We start from the raw sequence: 19,794 nt of genomic DNA on the forward strand, positions 1-19,794 counted from the left end.
TTATAAAATTAAAGCAATAGACAAAATGAGAGCTAAAGAGAATACTAAAATTTTAGAATCAAGAAAGTAAATATTACTTCTCATTCAATCTTATGCATACCAAAATATCTAGTAAACATTTGCTTATACAAACAAAATTTTGATAGATACAACATATGAATTTGGAGAAGTTGGTGGAGATAGGAGGTTGGTGAAGTAAGTGAAAATGGTGAGGTTGGAAAAGTTGTTGAGGTTGGAGATAGGAGTGTTTGTGGTTCGGTTGCGGCCGGAAAACCTCCAATCCGTTATCCATCTGCCGGATTGACAAATTAGGAAAAATCAATCTGTATCCGTCCACACAAAAATACCAAATACCAACACTTGGCATTTGATAAAAAGATTTTCAAATTGAAAATATATTGAAAACACAACAAAATATCTAAACTCTTGTTCAATTGAAAATACAAACAGAATATCTGAATAAATTGAAAACACAAAGTCTTAACGGATAGGTTCGGTTTGGTTTGGTCGTTTTGGGCGGATTAGAATATCTACTACTCACCCCTAGTTGGAGAGGTAATATGTTTGCCATAAGGTTTTTTTTTTTTTTTTTTTTTTTTTGCTATTTTAGCCACAAAAAGACAAAATATGTTAAAAAGTCAATAAGATAAAATGTCACATTCAAATCATAATAATTTTATTTTTTTCCTTTTCTAAAAGTCAAAAAAGTCAAAAAAAATCCATCTCAAATGAGACTTTTTAACCTCAAGATAAAATAATTAAAAAGCCAAACTTTTTAACCTCAAGATAAAATAATTAAAAAGACAAAAATTCAAAATGTCAATTCAAATGCCAAACAAAGGCTAAATTAACACAATCTCATCTACTAAATTCTGTTATGTTCCATTAATCTCATCTTCTTTTCTTTTAATGATTATTTAAATATTTTACGATACAAATCAATTTTTTAATTTTTGAAGTTTAGCTAAAAATTTGGATAAGTGATTGCCACTTCACTTCTTTACATAAAGCAACAAATGTCTTGTCTAGACAACTAATAAATGCACTTATGGCACTATCCATCATTGCTAAAAGTTTGGATAAGTGGATTGCCACTTCACTTCTTTACATAAAGCAAAATGTCTTGTCTAGACAATTAATAAATGCACTTGTGGCACTATCCATCACTTCTCACTGGGAAAAAAATAACAATAGAGTGATATCAATAAAAAAAAAAATAGAATCATAAATATATATAATATTTTAACTATTAAAAAAGAAAGTATTTTGAAACTATAATTCTTGAATTTTAAAAAAAAATAACAATATGGTGATATCAATAAAAATCAGTTATAGAATCATAAATATATATAATATTTTAACTATTAAAAAAAATACTTTGAAACTCTAATTCTTGAGCTCTAAAACCAGCTCTAATGAGCTGACAGTAGATCTCACCCACTATGATGTGATGTTTTGGTCTTGGTTTGTTTTTTTTTTTTTTTCCCCCTCATTGTCATGTCATTAGTGTTTCATTAGAGCACCAAAATTAATGCTATGAATCTTTACTATTATTAAAATGTATAAATTTTATTGTAAATTTCTTTTTTTAAAAAAATATATTTCAATCTAAGATTGTTTAGAAAACAAAACAAAAAAAAAATTGCAATACAAGTCAAGTGATTAAAAAAGAAAAAAAAATTATATAAAAAAAATCGATCGTTGTAATAAATAAATTTTTAATTTTATCAATTTAAATTATTTTTTTTTTATTTTCTTTCAATTTAATCTATTTGTTTATTATCGTTAACTAAAAATGATAAATAAAAAATATATATATTTTAGTTATTAAACTTAAGCCCCGTTTGGTAAGATGGTTAGGACTAATTTATCTCACTAAAAGACAAAATAAGCTAAAATATAATAAGATAAAATATAATATTCAAACCATAACAAAAATAGGTTGATGGTTTAAATTGAAATCAAATTAAAAAATTAAGATTTAAATTGATAAAATTAAAATTTTAATATTTGAATACAATGGTTAAACTTTGGGATTTTGTTTATAATTTTCTCAACAAAAAAAAAAAAGAAGAAAAATTAGATTTATTTTAAGTTTAAATCCAAACTTGAGAAAACTTAAGGGACCCGTGAGATCCATCACAGGTCATGCTTCAATGATTAGAACAGCATATTTTATAAGACCCTATGTGTATAGTATTCATGGATTACAAATATGTTTTTTAAAAATATTCCATGAATTTTTTGAAGACAATCACAATAAAATAAAATGTTACGATTCTTGAAATCAGCTTAATTTTTTTCACGAATGATATACACTAAGGTTCCTTCATAATGAACATGTCAAATTAAGATAAATGACATTGACACTCCCTGAATTTATTTGAAATGACAATGATACCCTCTTTATTTTTTGAAATATCATTACACTCCCTTATTTTAATAGTAATATGTGTAACAGTTGTGTCCATTTGTTCATAGACTATCAATTAATAAACAAAAAATGATGTGTTCGGCATAAAAAAAAGATCTGAAATGCGAAAATTACCCTTCCTCTCCCCCTTTCTCTCTTTGTTCCTCTTTTCCCACTGAAGGCCACAGCCACAATAGCTTTATATATATATAGGCCTCATCTGAGAAGATTTTTTTAACTAAAATAGTCAAAAAGATAAAATATCAAATCACATAACTCCTTTTTTTTTTTAACATACTTTCGTAAAAAATTAAAAAATCAACTAAAATAGTCTATTCTCAAATAGGACCATATGTATGTATAGGTATGCATATTTACACATATCCATCACCACTATTACAAAATCCATAATCAATTCAAACAAATATGATATTGTAATTTTATAGAGGAAAAAGAGGTTAGAGAGAGAGAGGAGAGAGAATTGCTAGGGAAGATTAGTTCATCCCGCACCACCAGTTCAATCTCAACAATAATAAACAGTGGTTGTAGGGGTAGAGGAAATAGCAATGACAGAGACCTCCACAAAATACAACCCCCACAATCTTTAAAATGATCTGGACCATTCATGTCACTGTCAGAGATAGAGAAAAAAAAATTCAAATACATCAATAGTTAATACATCAATGAGGGTCGTGGGAGTCCTCCTTGTAGGGGACCCAAACATTTTCCGTAGAGGAAATTGTTGTGTCAGTGAAAATTGACAATGGTGGTGGTCTTTTCGGTTGCTATAGCGATAGCGCTGATATAAAATATCTTCTCACTTTTTTCTCTACTATACTATTCTCTCATTTAAAATAAATAAAGGGTATTATAATAATTTTACCATTGTAATTAATTGTGTCATTTGACAAGGGGTAACAGTGTGATTTCAAAGAGTAAGGGGACGATACATTGATTTCAAAGAAATTCGAATGTAATGTTCTTCTCAAATTATTAAATGAATCTCACAAATTTCTCAAGTACTCTCAAATAGACATTAAAAAAAAGGGAGGTGATTGAGTGCAAAACACTGCTGTTTCACTTTGGAAAGGTAAATTGTGTCATAAAATTTTCTTTGAGACCTTGTTTGGAAACATGTTTTTTTAATAATTTTTTAATTTTTTGACTAAAATATGATGTAAAAACAAATTAAAAAAAAAAACTAGTAGATTTGGGATTACTTTTTGATTTTTTACGAAAAGATGTGCAAAAAGTAGAAAGAAAAGGAAATCTTTGACTTTTTGATATAGGCTATTGGCTTTTTGATTTTTTTAGTAACTTTTTAACTAAAATCATCACTTGCTAAACGAGGCCTGAGTAATACTAAAATCCAAACCTAACTATTAAAAAATTATCTAAAATTGTCATCTAATTATTTAAATTTATTTTATACATAAATTTTACGGTATATAAATTTAATCACAACCAAAGATTATCATTCTGAAAAGATTTGAGGACTGTAAGTCTGGTCCCAGACTTACTCATTTCTTTAGCTCTCACCCAAATTCCATACCTGTATAGTAATTTTTTATGTCCCTACTTTGTTTGCAATTATTGAAAATTATAAATATTTACCATTCACTTCCCACTAACACAAGTCAGGAAACCGAAGCAATCTTTTCATTGGAAAAATAGATCTCTGATTTGAAAAGTCTCCCACTGAAGGTAATGTTTTTAGTAATTTTTTGATTTTTAATAAAAAATATATATAAAAAAAATAGAATGATATGATAATTTATAGTGACTTTTTATTTTTTATCTAAAATATATAGTTAACAAACGAGGCCTTAATTTAGTTTTTAAAACATGAAAAAAAAAATTTATTTGGTTAACAAATTTAAAATACAACTCAAAATTCAATTTTTTCCTCTTCTATTTTTTTTCTTTTTCTTTTTGTATTATTAATAAATCAATCAATCGCTTTTTCTTTCTATCGTCTCCTCTCACATTCTATATATTATTCAATCAAATTTTCTCTCACACTCATCTATTAAACTAAAAAAAAAAAAAAATTACAAATCATCCCATAACTATTTTCAAAACTTATGAACAAATAAATTTTTAACTTTCAAAACTCTTCTCAATGACTTATCTTTCAAAATACGACTCAAAACTCATTTCAAAAACTAAATCAAAATGAGCCTTTGTTTAGTTTATAATTTTTTTCAATCACTTTTTCTATCTTTTATCTTCTTCTCTCACATCTTACACATCCATCAATCAATTTTTCTCCCTTTTCTCTCATTCTCTTGGGATAAGCTCTCTTTCATATCTCATTTCTCTATACCTTCTCCATACTTGCTTGTTTTAATTCAGACCCTCCAAACAGTCTATCTTGTAAGCCCCGCAACGAAGGTCAATCATGTAAAAAATTAGGTTCATCGGACAACTATAAACATAGGAACAAATCATATTTTATTTTATAAAATAGATGGTTTAAATTTAATTATATTTACCATTCATTTTATAAAACAAAATTCGATTTATTTTTGTATTTATAATTTTCTAATGAAATTAAATTTATGCATTGATGACTTTTATTATGGGACTTACAAAATAAACAGTTCGGATCATAAGTGCATGTATGAATTATAAACCATATAAGGAGTATGAAGAAGTATAGAGAGATGAGGTATGAAGGGGAGCTTATCCCTATCCTTTTACAATGTGCGTATCAATCAATCATTTTTTTCTCATATTCATCTATTTAATTACAAAAAAAAATTACAAATCATCTCAAATTATAAAACTACAAAACTCCAACTATAAAATAATTTTCAAAATATATAACTAAATAAATTTTCAAATTTTGAAGACTCTTTTTGAAAATTTATCTTTTAAAATTAAATTTAAAACTTAACCAAATGTAGCCGTATGGTAGATTTTGATTTGATTTTAGAATCATGCTCAAACAAACTCAAACAAAGTTTTCAAAATTCAATTCAAAAATTCTTTTTAAAATTCATAACCAAACTATTTTCAAAACTCTATTTTTAAAAAAAAAAAGTATTCTTTTATTTTGTTATTTAAAATTATTTTTTATTTTTTTGAAAAAATATTTTTTTTATTTTTATTTTTGAAGAAAAATATTTTTATTTTTTTATTTTTACAAAAAAGTATTTTGTTATTTTTGTAAGTATTGGCCAAATAATTTGTTATGTTAGATATATATGACCGATCCAAAAAAATTTAAAATATTTTAAAAAATAAAATAAAATATTTAAAATAGAATAAATGAAATTATTTAAAATAAAAAATTTAAAATTTAAAATATTTAAAATATTTTAAAAAATACAGCACACAAATTAAAAATAGTAAATAAATATTTATAATAAAAATATGTATCCTAAAAAAATAAAATTAAGAAATTTTTTAAATATTTTAAAAAAATAAACTCAAAACAATTTCAAAATACAACTCGAAACTCAAAACTATTTTCAAATTTTTTTCAAAACTCATAACCAAACAATTTTTCTTTTTCAAAACTCATTTCAAAAACTTGTCTTTCAAAACATAACTCTATACTCAAAACTTAATATAAAAACTAAATCAAATCGAGCTATTTGAGTTTTGAACTCTTAAAAATTATTTTCACAATTACGGATTTATTTTTATTATTATTATTATTATTATTATTATTATTATTTTACATTTGATCAATGCCATAGTGTAGTGGGTTCTAGCTCAGAAAAAAATAACTTTTAATCTTGCTTACATCATGATTATGATCTCACGAGATAATCATAATCCAAATAGCGTGAGATAATCATAATTCAAATAGCGTGAAACACGTTGAGTCTTACCGCGTTTGGGCTTAGTCTTGGACTAAAATATTTTAATTAAAAAATTTAAATTTTATTACAAGTAGTCTATCATTTTTTTTTCCTGTAATTTTTATAAAAAATTAAAATAATATTAAAAAAAATTGTTCTAAACGAGGCCTTAAATAATTGAGGACTTTCCAATAATTGATGACTTTAGGGACTATTTGGCATTTTTTTTAGTCATATCATTTTCTATTTTTTTATACATCTTTTTATAAAAAGTCACAAAATATGTTTATTTAAATTATTCCAAACACCCTCTTAATTTTCAAAATAAAAAATTGAATACTTATTTTTTAAAATTGAGGACTTTTCAATAATAGAGGACTTTAATTTTCAAAATTAAAAATTTAAAAATTGAGGACTTTTCAATAATTAAGGACTTTTTAAAAGTTTGAACTTTTAATTCATATTTTTTAATTTTTGATAATTTTTTATGTTTAAAGAAAAAATTGATGATAAATTCAATCTAAGTAATGTGTAAGGCACTAGTATATGACCATGACTAAAGGCAATGTGCAATTAATGGTGAGATCAAAATATAATTAAATATTAAATTATTATGTTAAAAATTAATTTATCAAATTTGTTGCTAAAAGTTTGAGGTCAAAATATAATTACAAGTCATGTTGGTTTCGACTTTCAAATGAATTTTGTAAAATTATCCAAGGATAAATGCACATATTATTGTTTATGCGTCGTGGGTTTTGTCACTGACATGGGTAACAAAGTTCTATTTAAAAAAAAAAAAAAAAAAAAAAAAAACTCCTCTTTTCAATTTTTAAACAAATCACACCACCCTATTATCTCTCTTGTCTTTCTTTCTCACTTGCCTTTTGAAAAGATTCCGTACTAGTAAAACATAAATACTCCATCCGTTCCAAAATATTAGTCCCTTATTCCATTTTTCATTGTCTCAAAATTTTAGTCCCTCTTCAAAAATCAAGTACAAAAATAATATAAATTTCCTATTTTGCCCTTCTTTTAAATTAATAAACAATATAAAAAGTATAATAATGACATTGATATTCCCAAAACATGTACTATCAAAAGGATAATTTTGGAAAATTAACTTTTTTTCAAATGCAATAATTGTATACCAAAAAAAATTGAATTCCCCAAAAGGGACCATTATTTTGGGACAGAGGGAGTAACTTTTATCTCTTTTTTTTTTAACAAAACCCAATTTAAATTTCGAGTTCAAATTTATTTTTTTTAAAAAAAAGAACAACATTTTCCAGAAAAAGTGGATTTAAAAAAAAAACATTTAAACCCACTTTTTTTTTTTTTTTAATGATGTTGCATTTGTTAATAAACAACATTTTTGTTATATTTTTAAAAATTTTAAGTTTAACATTGTCAACCAAAAAAATATTTTTTTTTCCACAAACATTTTTTAACATAGCCACATTTTAACATAGCCACATTCACAATCGTCTCTAGACTATTTGATAGTATTTTTTTAAAAGAATTTCTACTCTCCTCACACATAAAACATTGGACATTGTCTACCGGACTATTTTTAAAAAAAATTACTACTCTCCTCTTGTTGCTTTGTTTTCAAAAAAATATTTTTCAACATGGTGGATGAAATAGGAAAATGATCTAATCTCGTGTGTGATATTATGTATGTATATATATAGATATATAAAAATATTTTAGAATTTTAATTAGAGGTGAATCCTAATGTGATAGTAATGTCTATGTCTTTTTTTTTTTATTTTACATATTATTAAAACTCAATTAAAATTTTAAAATTAAGAGATATATATTGTTACGTAGTTATATGTGTACATGGGTGAAGTATATGGTGTGTATGTATATATATAAAATAAATGTACATATATAATTTATTTTTTTTGGGGGTGTTGTGCCGACAGAACCCACATGGTTGTCTATCAATTCTCCAATTGACTCATTTTGTTTATGGACTTTTCTTAAGTGTGCAACTTACACCTTACAGTTACGTTTTTCTGTTTGCTGTCCTGTTTTATGTTTACATCTTCCATTTATACCTTTTGTGTTGGTTGCATATGGTGTATAACACACCATAACACTACCCTTTGTTTATTATTATTATTTCTTTTCCTATCTTTTCCATCACTCTCCAATTGACTCAATTATTAGCCCATTATTTATTCATTTATTTATTTATTTATTATTATTATTATTATTATTATTATTAAAGAAACTAACCAATGGTTTCTTCAAAACCAGCCCCCAGTTTTGACAAAAGTGTTCAAAGCATTAACAAAAAGTTGCCTTTCACTATGTGAGTTCACTTATGTAAGGCTGACAGAGAGGAAGAGACTTAGTGGCGAATCCCAATACCTACTCGTCTACTCTTCATCGATGGTGAATGGAGAGTCTGTGAAGAAGAAACGTATCCTGTAATCAATCTCTCCACTGAGAAGATCATAGGTATATATATTATCTGCTCATATATATATATATATATATATGTATATTATGTATGTTTTTGATTTGTATCTCTTTTGTCGGATTTAGTCGAAGATCGAAGTATCACTCTTCAATTTTACTTATCTAATTTACAATTTGTCTACACTTCTGCTTGGTTGATGAAAAAACCAAATGAAATATATATATATATATATGTATACGAAAAGAGAAGAGAAAGAGAGAGAGAAAAAGAAAAAGAGAAGAGGAGACAGTAAATAAATAAATCACTCTCCTAATACTAACGGACTAATTTTCAATACTAAGTGTTGGGGCAGACTAACAATCCCAATATGCAAGTCCCATCTGAAACCCTCTGGCTTATGAGGGCCCGTTTGTTTTGGGAGATAGAATAGAGGGGATTGATAGTGAGGGGATTATTAATGAGGGGATTGATAGTGAGGGGATTAGTAGTGAGGGGATTGATAGTGAGGGGATTAGTAGTGAGGAATTGTTAAATTATTTTTATATAAAATAATAAAGCAAATAAAAAAATATAAAAAATTAAAAATTATATTTTAAAAATTTTTTCTCATATATAAAAAATAAAAAAAATAAAAAAATTTCTAATCCCCTCACTATTTTTCTAATACCATCTCTACCTCCTCCTTACCAATCCCTTCTCCAAGGGTATTAGTAATACCAAGGGACTAATAGTCCCAAGGCCTTCTCCCAAAACAAACAAGGCTATTACTAATACCTTGGTATTAACAATCCCAATACTCTCTCTTTCACCCAAAACAAACGGGGCCTGAATTCATTCCCAAAATCTATAAACAAACATGAGGTATGTTCACTGTTTATCATTCACAGTCCACTCTGAATTGTGAAAGAGAAAAACAAACGGGCCGTAGAGAGAGAAAGTCCAATTCTCCCTCTTTGGTGGCATGCTCTACTCTCTCCCCCCTAATCCCTTAATATTTTTGGAAAATATTATAGTTTTAAAATTTTTTATCAAATAAATAATCAAAATATCTCATATGTAAATCTTATCATGTGAGAAATTTAGTCATTTATTTGGTAAAAAATTTAATATTCCTAACATTATCCAATATTTTTTAATACAATAAATTTGTGATTTTTTTTTATTTTATTTATGGAATTAGAAAATAAAAGCCAATCTCTTTATTTTTTTTAGTTTTCTGTTAATTTAATTTATTTTCTCTCTATAACGCTGTGTTATTTGAGGGATTTGGAGGGATTTAAAAAGAAAAAAGAAAAAAATAAATAAAATATACCTCTATTTTATTAAATTTTATACACTTTTTTGTCTTTTTGAATTTTTTACTAAATTCCCTAATAAAATACAACGTGAAACTTATAACAAATTCTAATAAAAACATAAATATACAGCATCACAAAAATCAAAAGTTGAGAAACCAAAGAAATGGTCTCACCAAGTTTTTATTTATTTATTTATTTCTTTTATTTTTAGAGATTGTTGGGGATAATCTAAATAAGTACTTTTTGTCTTTTTACGAAAAAATATGCAAAAAAATAGAGAAGTGATGTGATAGAAAAAAGATAAAAAGATAGATTATTTAAGAGATGGCAAACCACCCCTTAGTGCCTTTGTCTCCCACTAATTCTCTCTCCACTCTCTCTCTCTTCTCATGCATAAGGGTGCGCATTACACCCGAAAAATTTTCCCCTCCTATTAATCTGCAGATACGCAACAAAACAGTCCGAAATACTGTTGTATTGTCACGACCCAACATGGACAAGGCAAACCCGTCGAGGGTCACACCTCAAGCACTATAATACTTGTACATAATAATTACATATATAATTTTTATATTTACATCACCAACAATGTATAAAATCTTTCAATCAATCATCTTATATTAATTGATTCATTCAATCACAAAATATTATCATATCACTACGTTAGTTCTGTTGCACCATTATCTAAAAACACTAATATGAATTTTTTTTACATCTAATTTCATAATAAAAAATATATATTTACAATCAACTTATTTCATAAATACAAAAGATAAAATTACATCATAAAGTGACCCTATATAAAACCTCAACTACAAAACACCCACATTTCATCCTCCGGAAAATCTAAGCTTGCAAATTGAGGCAAGCCAGCTATAGTCTAGAAATCTGGAAAAAAAAAAAAATAAATAAATAAAATAATAATTTAAAAATAATGAGCTAGAGCCCAATAAATATCCCAATCTCATGGAGTTATAAAACGTATTCCTTCCAATTGGGGTCAATAATAAGGATAATAAATATCAGAACTTGATTGAATTAAAATTAATACATAGTGAAAAATTTCATAAACCATTATCAAGATTTTTCAAAGAATATATAATAATGGGAAAAAAAAATACATTTGAACAAGGAAATCAAAGCAAAAATATAATTTTTCAATACACTACATAGCCAAATTTTTCAAAGAATATAATAATGAGAAAAAAAATACATTTGAACAAGGAAATCAAAGCAAAAATATAATTTTTCAATACACTACATAGCCTTAGGGTCGCTCACCTCATGACTTAGATGGTGACAATACCGTTACCTAAAATATATCCATAGGAACATAACTCATGTCACAAAAGTATTTCAATTCTTATTTCAATATTTTGGTCTCCATAACTCTTTATGTACAACGACCATTAAAATATTTCGGCCCTTGTGCCCCATAGACTATATTTATGTGATCAACAAAAAGAAATATTTTCATATAACGTTTCATTGTCATTCCATCATCATCATCACCATAATCATAAAATTTGAAAGACTCAACTTAAATAAATTTTCATAAAAAAATTGATGCTTCATTATACAAATGAAATCCTTTATTTAAACTTGATTTTTGACCTCATTCAACTTATAGATTTTTCAATACATACTAATATCATGATCACACATGTAATTTAATTCATTCTCAAACTTTGTATTTCAAATAGAGATAATGAGAGAAAGGTAGAGAGAAGTTAGAGAGAGTAGAATGAAGACAAAATGAAATAAAAATATGCAATTATTTTATTTTATTTTATTTTTTATTTTTTTGGTGTTGAAAGGTGGTGTTTGGTCACACCCACAATCAAGTTTGGAATTGGGTTTAGATATCGTAAGTGAAGTTTAACTGAGGGGCGTGTTTGACTCTAGATAAATTTTGGGTATGTTATGGGTCCGTTTGATTTGGGTTATAGGAAATGATATTAGATTAGGATGCATGCGGGATCTAGTAATATTGTGTTTATTTATAAAACGGAGATAAGATTCATAATATCTTGAGACTATGATAGGTCTCGATGGATGTGATTAGTAATTCCCCGGGGAAGATGATATTAGAAAAACAATCCCTCGGGATTAGAGAAGGATTTACTATTTTGCCCTCTATTATCCTACCTAATTTACTTACTCTACTTGATTAATATGGTCTTTTCTTTACTATTTTTTTTAATTATTCCACTATTTTTTACTCCACCATTCTTTATATCAAAATAATTTAATATAAAAATAATTTTAATATTAAAATATAATAGTATAATAATATTTATCCCACAAAAAATTAAATTAAAAAAAATAGTACAAAAAATATATATATATTTATGAAATATAATTTTTAATATTAAAATATAATTTGAATATTTATAAAATATATTTTTAATATTAAAATATGTAATGCATTTATTAGTTGATACAAGTCTAAATTTGATAGTAATGTAACAAGGGTATTTGTGGAATTTCACATGGTTAATTCCACTCTCTCAAAACAAACAGGAACTATTACCAGTTCACTAGTTATCAAACAAATACAATTTTTCTTAATCGCCTCACTAACAATCCCAGTCAACCTACCTCTAAAAACATATTTCCTCATCTATTCATTATTACAATTTGCAAGATCTGCAGATAGGTGAACAAAAAGCTAAGGTGAGCTATTCTTTGCTTAAACTATTGTTGTTTGATCTCATCCTTCGTTTAAACAAACCACTATAAACTTTTACATCAAAACTTTGATTGATAGTTATTGTTTCATTTCTCTTTCTTTATGGGTTGATCATGTTCTGTTTCAATTTGATAAATACACTTTGCAAAAGCTAATAGTTTTCATTTTTTTAGTTTGGTAAGACATTAAGCTTTGCAAAGCGGAAGAAAATTGATAAGGAAATTCTTGTGAATCTTGTTGGTGACAAGGAAAGATATTTAAAATCTCACATGGTGCTAAAATCTTGGGATCTTAGAGGTATGTCTTTTTATTTTGCAGACTTTTTTTATTTAAATTATGTGCTATTTAAGTTTCTGTGAATATTTTTGTAGATCTTCTTGTCATCAATATAGTATTAAAGCAAAATGTTGCTTCTTTCATGATTTTTTCGTATTTCTGCAGAATTTTCTTTTCTGTACACCCTTCATTCAAAGTTGAATATATCTATCTCACCATGACTTCCGATTGAGTAAGATTGATGGTGTTGGAATTTTATCATTCATATCTAGATCGTGTTATTCTTGACATCGTTTGAGAGGTAAAATTCTACCTAAGTTCCTTTTTCTTTTACAAATCAAGTTCTTTTGCATCATAGATTTAGGTATGAATTTAAAAAAAGAAAAAAAATGGAAAAAGGTGAGACAATTGTTAATAAAATATAAGTTAAATTATTTTTTTTTTCCATTTCTCTTTTATTTTCAAATTTCTATTGAAATCTATATCCAAATACTGTGTTATTTCCTCGTTTGAAATTTGCATTCATTCAACGAAAGCTATGTTAGTATATTACATTGACGGTATGAATATGGGTGTAGTTGGGATTTGAGGGGAGACACAACAGCCACTGGTGTGCAATAAAATATGATTATTTTGGGATTCATTTTGATAATTTGAATCGTTCACATTTTCGAATACATCGAGTCGAATATGCCTGTAAAAAATCAAGTTAATCAAATATCGTTTACCCATTCATCCACTCACATTTGTATCTAAAAAATAAATAATAAAATGTGAGTGGATGAATCGGGAAATGATATCCGATTAACTTAATTTTTTGCAGGTATGTTCTAATTGATGTATTCTAAAATGTAAACAATTTGGATTATCGAAATGGGCCCCGAAATGGGCCCATTTCGCTGCACAGTAGTGGTTGTTGTGCCCTCCACACAACAACCATCCCAAATCGGGTGTTAGTTGCGTGTCCTGGATGGAATAATATACTTAAAATTTTATTGAAAAATGTATAAAGAAATCTTTTTTCAAGTACTTATATTTCAATTCATACATAACATACTATTGTATTTCAATAAGTCTTATTATTTAGACAATTGATTAACTAAATTCTAATTCTCATATTTAAAGTATTTTTTGAACAATTTTATCTTACAAATATTTTTTTAAACCCTTAGCAACTTAGTGATGTGAGCATTCATATTTGATAGCGTGAATGTTCACATTGACATGTAAATATTCACATTAATAGTGTGAATGTTCATATCACGGTACATTCACACTGTCAATGATAATGTTAATGCGTTTTACCCTATTATTATTAGGGATATTTTGATAATTATGTTTCACATAAAATTTATTAGAATATAAAAAATTAAATGAAATATAAATAGGTAATTTTATGCATGGAGCTAAAAAACACATCTTGAAAATATCGATAAATTTCTTATTATTTTTTTTGGACAATAGCTTTAGTGGTCCTGGACCTCCTTACACATAGGGATGTTTTGAGAAGATGGTTAAAAACTGCTTTTTAGTTTTTTTTTTTAGCTTTTTTGTGAGAGGGGAAGTGGGTTAAAAGCTGGGAAGTGGCTTTTAACCCACTTCCCAAAATGGCCCTTAATCTTAATTGATATACAAGTATTTGAAGACTAGATTATCAAGTTTTGGAAGGCCACCATAACCTCTATGTTTAGGATTCAAATAGTTCATTTTTAAGTATTTGTATGAATGGAATATTGATGGTCTTAGTGAAAATCAAATTCTTTAAAAACTAAATCATTTGTCCATGATCGCAAATAGTTATCTTAATAATTATCCTGATTATACTTAACCTGAAATTGTTTCTTTAATAACCTCCGATTTTACTGGTATGCTTAAATCATAGTGGGATAAATATCTCACTTCAGACCAACATGAATCTATTCAACATGCAATTCAATTAGATGAAAATGATTTCCCTATCTTTGATGAAGATATAGGATCCAATAAACCTGATGGCATCAACACTTTAATCTATACCATAATCAATCACTTTATTGGAACACCTATAAATATTCATTCATGAATCCATGATTAACTTAGTAACCTCACCTGCCCTACCTTAAGTGATTTTTGATGGTATAAAGATGTTTTTACATCTAGAGCCATGCTTAGAGATGATTGTACTAAATCATTTTTGGGGAAAAAAAATTCATTAATGGCTTACCCAATCTTTTTGCTCATAAAATTAGAGATGTTCTTAGTCAAACTACTGGTATCATTAAATATGATAATTTAACTTATGGTGATATAATTAGTACTATCCAAAAAGAAGGATTAAAAATGTGTATTGATCTAAAACTTAGTCAAAAAGATACTAAGGATAAAAATAAAGGTAAATATGAATTAGGTGCTTTCTGTGAACAATATGGTTTACCTCCCATTGCCTCTTCACGACGAAAATATAGTAAAACTAAGAAACATAAATCTTATTCAAAACCATATAAAAAATATCACAAAAAATATACACCTGCTAAATCTACTGCTAAATACTATGATAAGCCCAAAAAGCAATCTCACAAGAAAAATAAGCAGTCAAGATCTACCCAAGATGTTACATGTTACAATTGTGATAAAAATGGTCATTATTCTAATAAATATAAACTTAAAGACAAACTTAAAGATAAACTTAATCAGTTACAACTTACTGATGAAACTAGACATCAAATTTATGAAATATTCCAATTAAACAATACTCCGTGTCAATCATCTAATCCATCTAATACCTCATCCAGTACGACTCACTCTTCTAGTAATAATTCTAACTATCACCTAGTGATAATAGTTATCATGACGATATTGAATTAGGCTGTAATGATACTAGCTGTAAATACGTTAATGTTCTTAGTAAATCCCAATAGGAAGAAGATTCATTAATTGAATAAATTAGTAAATTAGACAATCCTTAATTAAAACTTAAATATACTAATAAGTTAAAATCTTTATTAATAAATAAAGAAAAGAAACCTCATTAAGATAAACCAATTATTAGTTTAACCAAAACTTTAGAACGATTTAGAAAAGATAAACAAAAAGAAGTAACGATATATGATTTACAAACTGAAATTACTCAAATTAAATTAACTATTCAAGAATTAAAAACTAAAGATAAATCCTTAGAAGAAGAAATTTCCATATTAAAACTTAATAAAGTTTTAATGATTTCCAAACTACCAATGAAGCATCCTCAGAGGAGTCTAGTTCTAGTCGAGTTATCTTCAATAAATCCGCTCATTCCCATAGTGATCAAGAAAGTAATCGTCTCAACTTAACATCATTAACCAAATCCATATTCAAAAATCAAACTCGTTGTTAATGATTTTCAAATTGAAGTCATAGCTTTAATTGACACCAGTGCTGATTTAAATTGCATACAAGAAGTGTAACGCCCTAAAAAAAAATACATAAAACCCATCACTATAGACATGCATTGATATAAAAGAAACTAACCATTTCTATTCATAAGAGTAATTCTTACAACTGTATTACATGTTAACAACAAAAGCAAATGCCCTATGGGCTTACAGCTTTCCAAGTTAACACTTGGTTACAAAAAGAGGAGTACTAACTCGATACATATTAAGCCCTTGGCTTGAATTTACATGTAATACATCAAAATAAACAAAAAGAGTCTTCAACTCTCATCTTCATCCAAGCTATGTCCTTGGAGGTGACATACTACCTGTACCTGAAAATAATGTCCCATATATGGTGAGCCAACGCCTAGTAGAGATATGTTAAACACAGTATGAGCAATAACTAAGACATTAACAATTGATAAATGTTCAATTTCCATAAACCAATTCATAACCCATTTCCATTTCATGACCACAATGTTCATGTCTTATTTCAGTTTTCATTCCTTATCAATTTCACAATTTACATCAACGGCTCAGAACCTGGCCAACCACTTATATGAAACAATGACTCATATTAAACACTTCCCATTTTACAATCGATAAACATATTAGTTGTATCAACATCTCAACAGATAAGTATACAAGCTGTATCCACATTTTAACAGATATGCATATTAGGTATATCAACACTTCCAATGATAAGCATATGAGCTGTATCAATACTTCCAAGATAAGCATATGAGCTGTATCAACACATTATCTGACAAGCATATGAGCTGTGTCAGTGGAGTCCATCCCCTATCTCCTCCCAAACAACATCCGGTTTAGAGGTCCATCCCCTATCTTCCCCTAAACCGTGGAGTACATCCCCTATCTCCTCCTACACACACAACATATATACACAATGGTAATATACACAATCAATCAATACGTAACGTCAATGTATTCTATCAACCGTCATACTCTATGACACATCCAATTGATTAGTTTTAGTTTGCCTAATCATCATGCATTGTCTACAACAATCAAACTACCCTCCACCAGTAGCCCAAGCAATTATTTCTAAACAGATAATAAAAGCTCCAACAGATAAAATATCAATGTTTTCAAAAGTGAGCGATTAATAAATCTAACTCCACTATTCAACCATACACTGAGTCAATTTCATTATTCCCAACTCAATTCCATATAGCTACAATTTTCCCCAAATTAATTATACCAATTAATTTTAAACAACAAATTAGGGCTTTTACCCCCAACTCTCAATATCAACTCAAAGGTCCAAATATCACCAACCAACAACTATATCCTCATTTTGAAACCCAAAATACATATTATGAGCCCAAAATCACAAAACCCTCTTTAATACATTTTGAAACCCTAAGTCCCAAAATCAACCATTTAAATAATAAGCTCAAAATCTAGGTTAAAACCATAAGAGTGAGTAGGAATCCCTACCTCAAAAGATGACACCCAACGAAGAAGATGGTGAAAACGAAGTTGCTCCAAACCACGAGTTTCTCGGATCAAAGGATAGCCCTCGACGATCAACAATTTTTTTGTAAAGGCCAAAGGTGAGGAAACAACTCTTATTAGGTCAATACCTAGAGAGAAGGCAAGGTTCTAGAGAGAGAAGCTCTCAAATGGCTTTTTAGAAAGCAAGAGAGAGAGAGAGAATATAAAAAGTGAATTTAAAACACCCAGCTGCCAACTGATATACGACATTCCCGTTCGAGCGGAGAACACAACGCTCGAGCGTCAAGAACAAAAAACTAGGTACACTCGAGCGCAAGAAGACCCGCTCAAGCACCAAGACATAAGAATAAAGCAAATTCGCTCGAGCGCGAAAACCAGTCCGCTCGAGCGTAGATTTCCCCCTCCCAGAACTTACACCGAAAAGGTAATACCCGCTCGAGCGCCAGAGTACCCGCTCAAGCGCCACCACTCGAGCGTAAAGAAACTCGCTCGAGCGTAAAATCACACCTGCAGAAGTTTTGCAGGGACACGAAAAACTGGGAGTGTGCAATATCCACTCGAGCGGGATGACCAAAAACCTGACAACAAGATTTCAGACCAAGGTTCAACCCACATGTTCGAAACAAGCCCAACACATCCTATAACTCAAATAAACGGAATTAAAGGATGACAACAAGATAGATACAACTACCAACTTCACGGAACCGAGTCTGGAATACAACAGAATAGTAAAGGGACAACCAAGATCGCTATAAGAAGGTTTAATCCCTACTAAATATTATCATAAGACTAGTGAATTGTCACGCCCTGAATTTTACGAGGTCCGGCCCACGTGAGTAAACCACCCAACGATAGACGATCACTAACAACACTCATGCATATGTATATAATATAAGCACACAATACATGTGTTATTCCAATTTTATACATTTTTAGACACAACATCGAAGTCAAATGGATGCTTTGTAACAAAAACATTCAAAGATGTTATAAATCAAATTAAGATGCCCAAAGGCTTACATCATATACGAAGGGTGTAACCATTACAAGAATGGCATGTGGCTAACAAATACATAAATGGCCCTTGGCCGACAAATAAAGGAACCACCCTACACGGTTCCAAACACAACTTCAACATCTCAATCCACGCCCGCATAAGCATACTTGAAATTTTTTTTCAGCCACGTAGGGTGAGCATAAAACCCAGTAGGAAATATTTCATAAACTAAATATGCTCTACCAGTGTAAATGATCATGAATGCAATATATACATATATAATATGTTCAATGCATTCTCAAATCCATTTTGTTTCTCAATAAAAACACTTTCTTTCCAGTCTTCAAAACCTTTCGTTTATTTAAAACGTTTTTTGAATTCAATACATTAGTTTGATATAAAAATCAATTTCCACAAGTCAATCCAGATATCTCAATACCAACTAGCAATTTCATTTTCAATACGAATACATCGTTAACCAACAATAAATACACTGCTAAAACAATTTTAAAATGATTTCTTTCCAAAACCAAGATGATAATAAGTAAAATGGGTAAATCTCCAAAACCAATACAACCTTTCATGAAAATTCCATCCGCGGGAAACCGTCAAACGAGACCCATGTAAATGTAGGCTATACAAGAACTACAATTTCTATTTTACGAAAATTTCATCCGCCGGGATCGACACCCATATATATTCGCGATTTTTGAGACTTTCACCCTGGACACACAGGCCAACTTAATTTAATGGAGTCCATCCCCTTTCTCCTCCCAACAATGGAGTACATCCCCTATCTCCTCCCAAACATTATACATATACAATGTATTAAAACACACAATCATATTCAATGACGACTATTTCTCAGATTTATCATTTTATTTACGCTTTCCAAATGACACAATACATGTGATCCAAAATATGATTTTCAAAATAAAACGAATGCTCTTAAAACATAACATAAGAATTTCTAAAATCTCTTTCCAAAACATATAGTTTAA

General features: G+C 28.2%; 1 protein-coding gene across 7 annotated transcripts in view; it reads left to right on the top strand.

The window, feature by feature from the left end:
* Positions 1-8,469: 8,469 nt before the first annotated feature.
* The window catches only part of LOC114318935 (putative disease resistance protein At5g63020), a 50,006-nt gene continuing 38,681 nt past the window's right edge, over positions 8,470-19,794 (top strand). For 6 of the 7 annotated variants that reach the window (XM_082879752.1, XM_082879754.1, XM_082879755.1 and 3 more), the window contains exons 1-3: positions 8,470-8,697; positions 12,823-12,946; positions 13,091-13,226. The gene's annotated coding sequence lies outside the window, so the exon portion shown is untranslated. The remainder of the gene's footprint in view (positions 8,698-12,822; positions 12,947-13,090; positions 13,227-19,794) is intronic. The other variant, XM_082879753.1, reaches the window with a different exon arrangement.

Source organism: Camellia sinensis, chromosome 7 (assembly GCF_055761805.1).
Source record: "Camellia sinensis isolate YWXY chromosome 7, ASM5576180v1, whole genome shotgun sequence".
Lineage (NCBI taxonomy): Eukaryota > Viridiplantae > Streptophyta > Magnoliopsida > Ericales > Theaceae > Camellia > Camellia sinensis.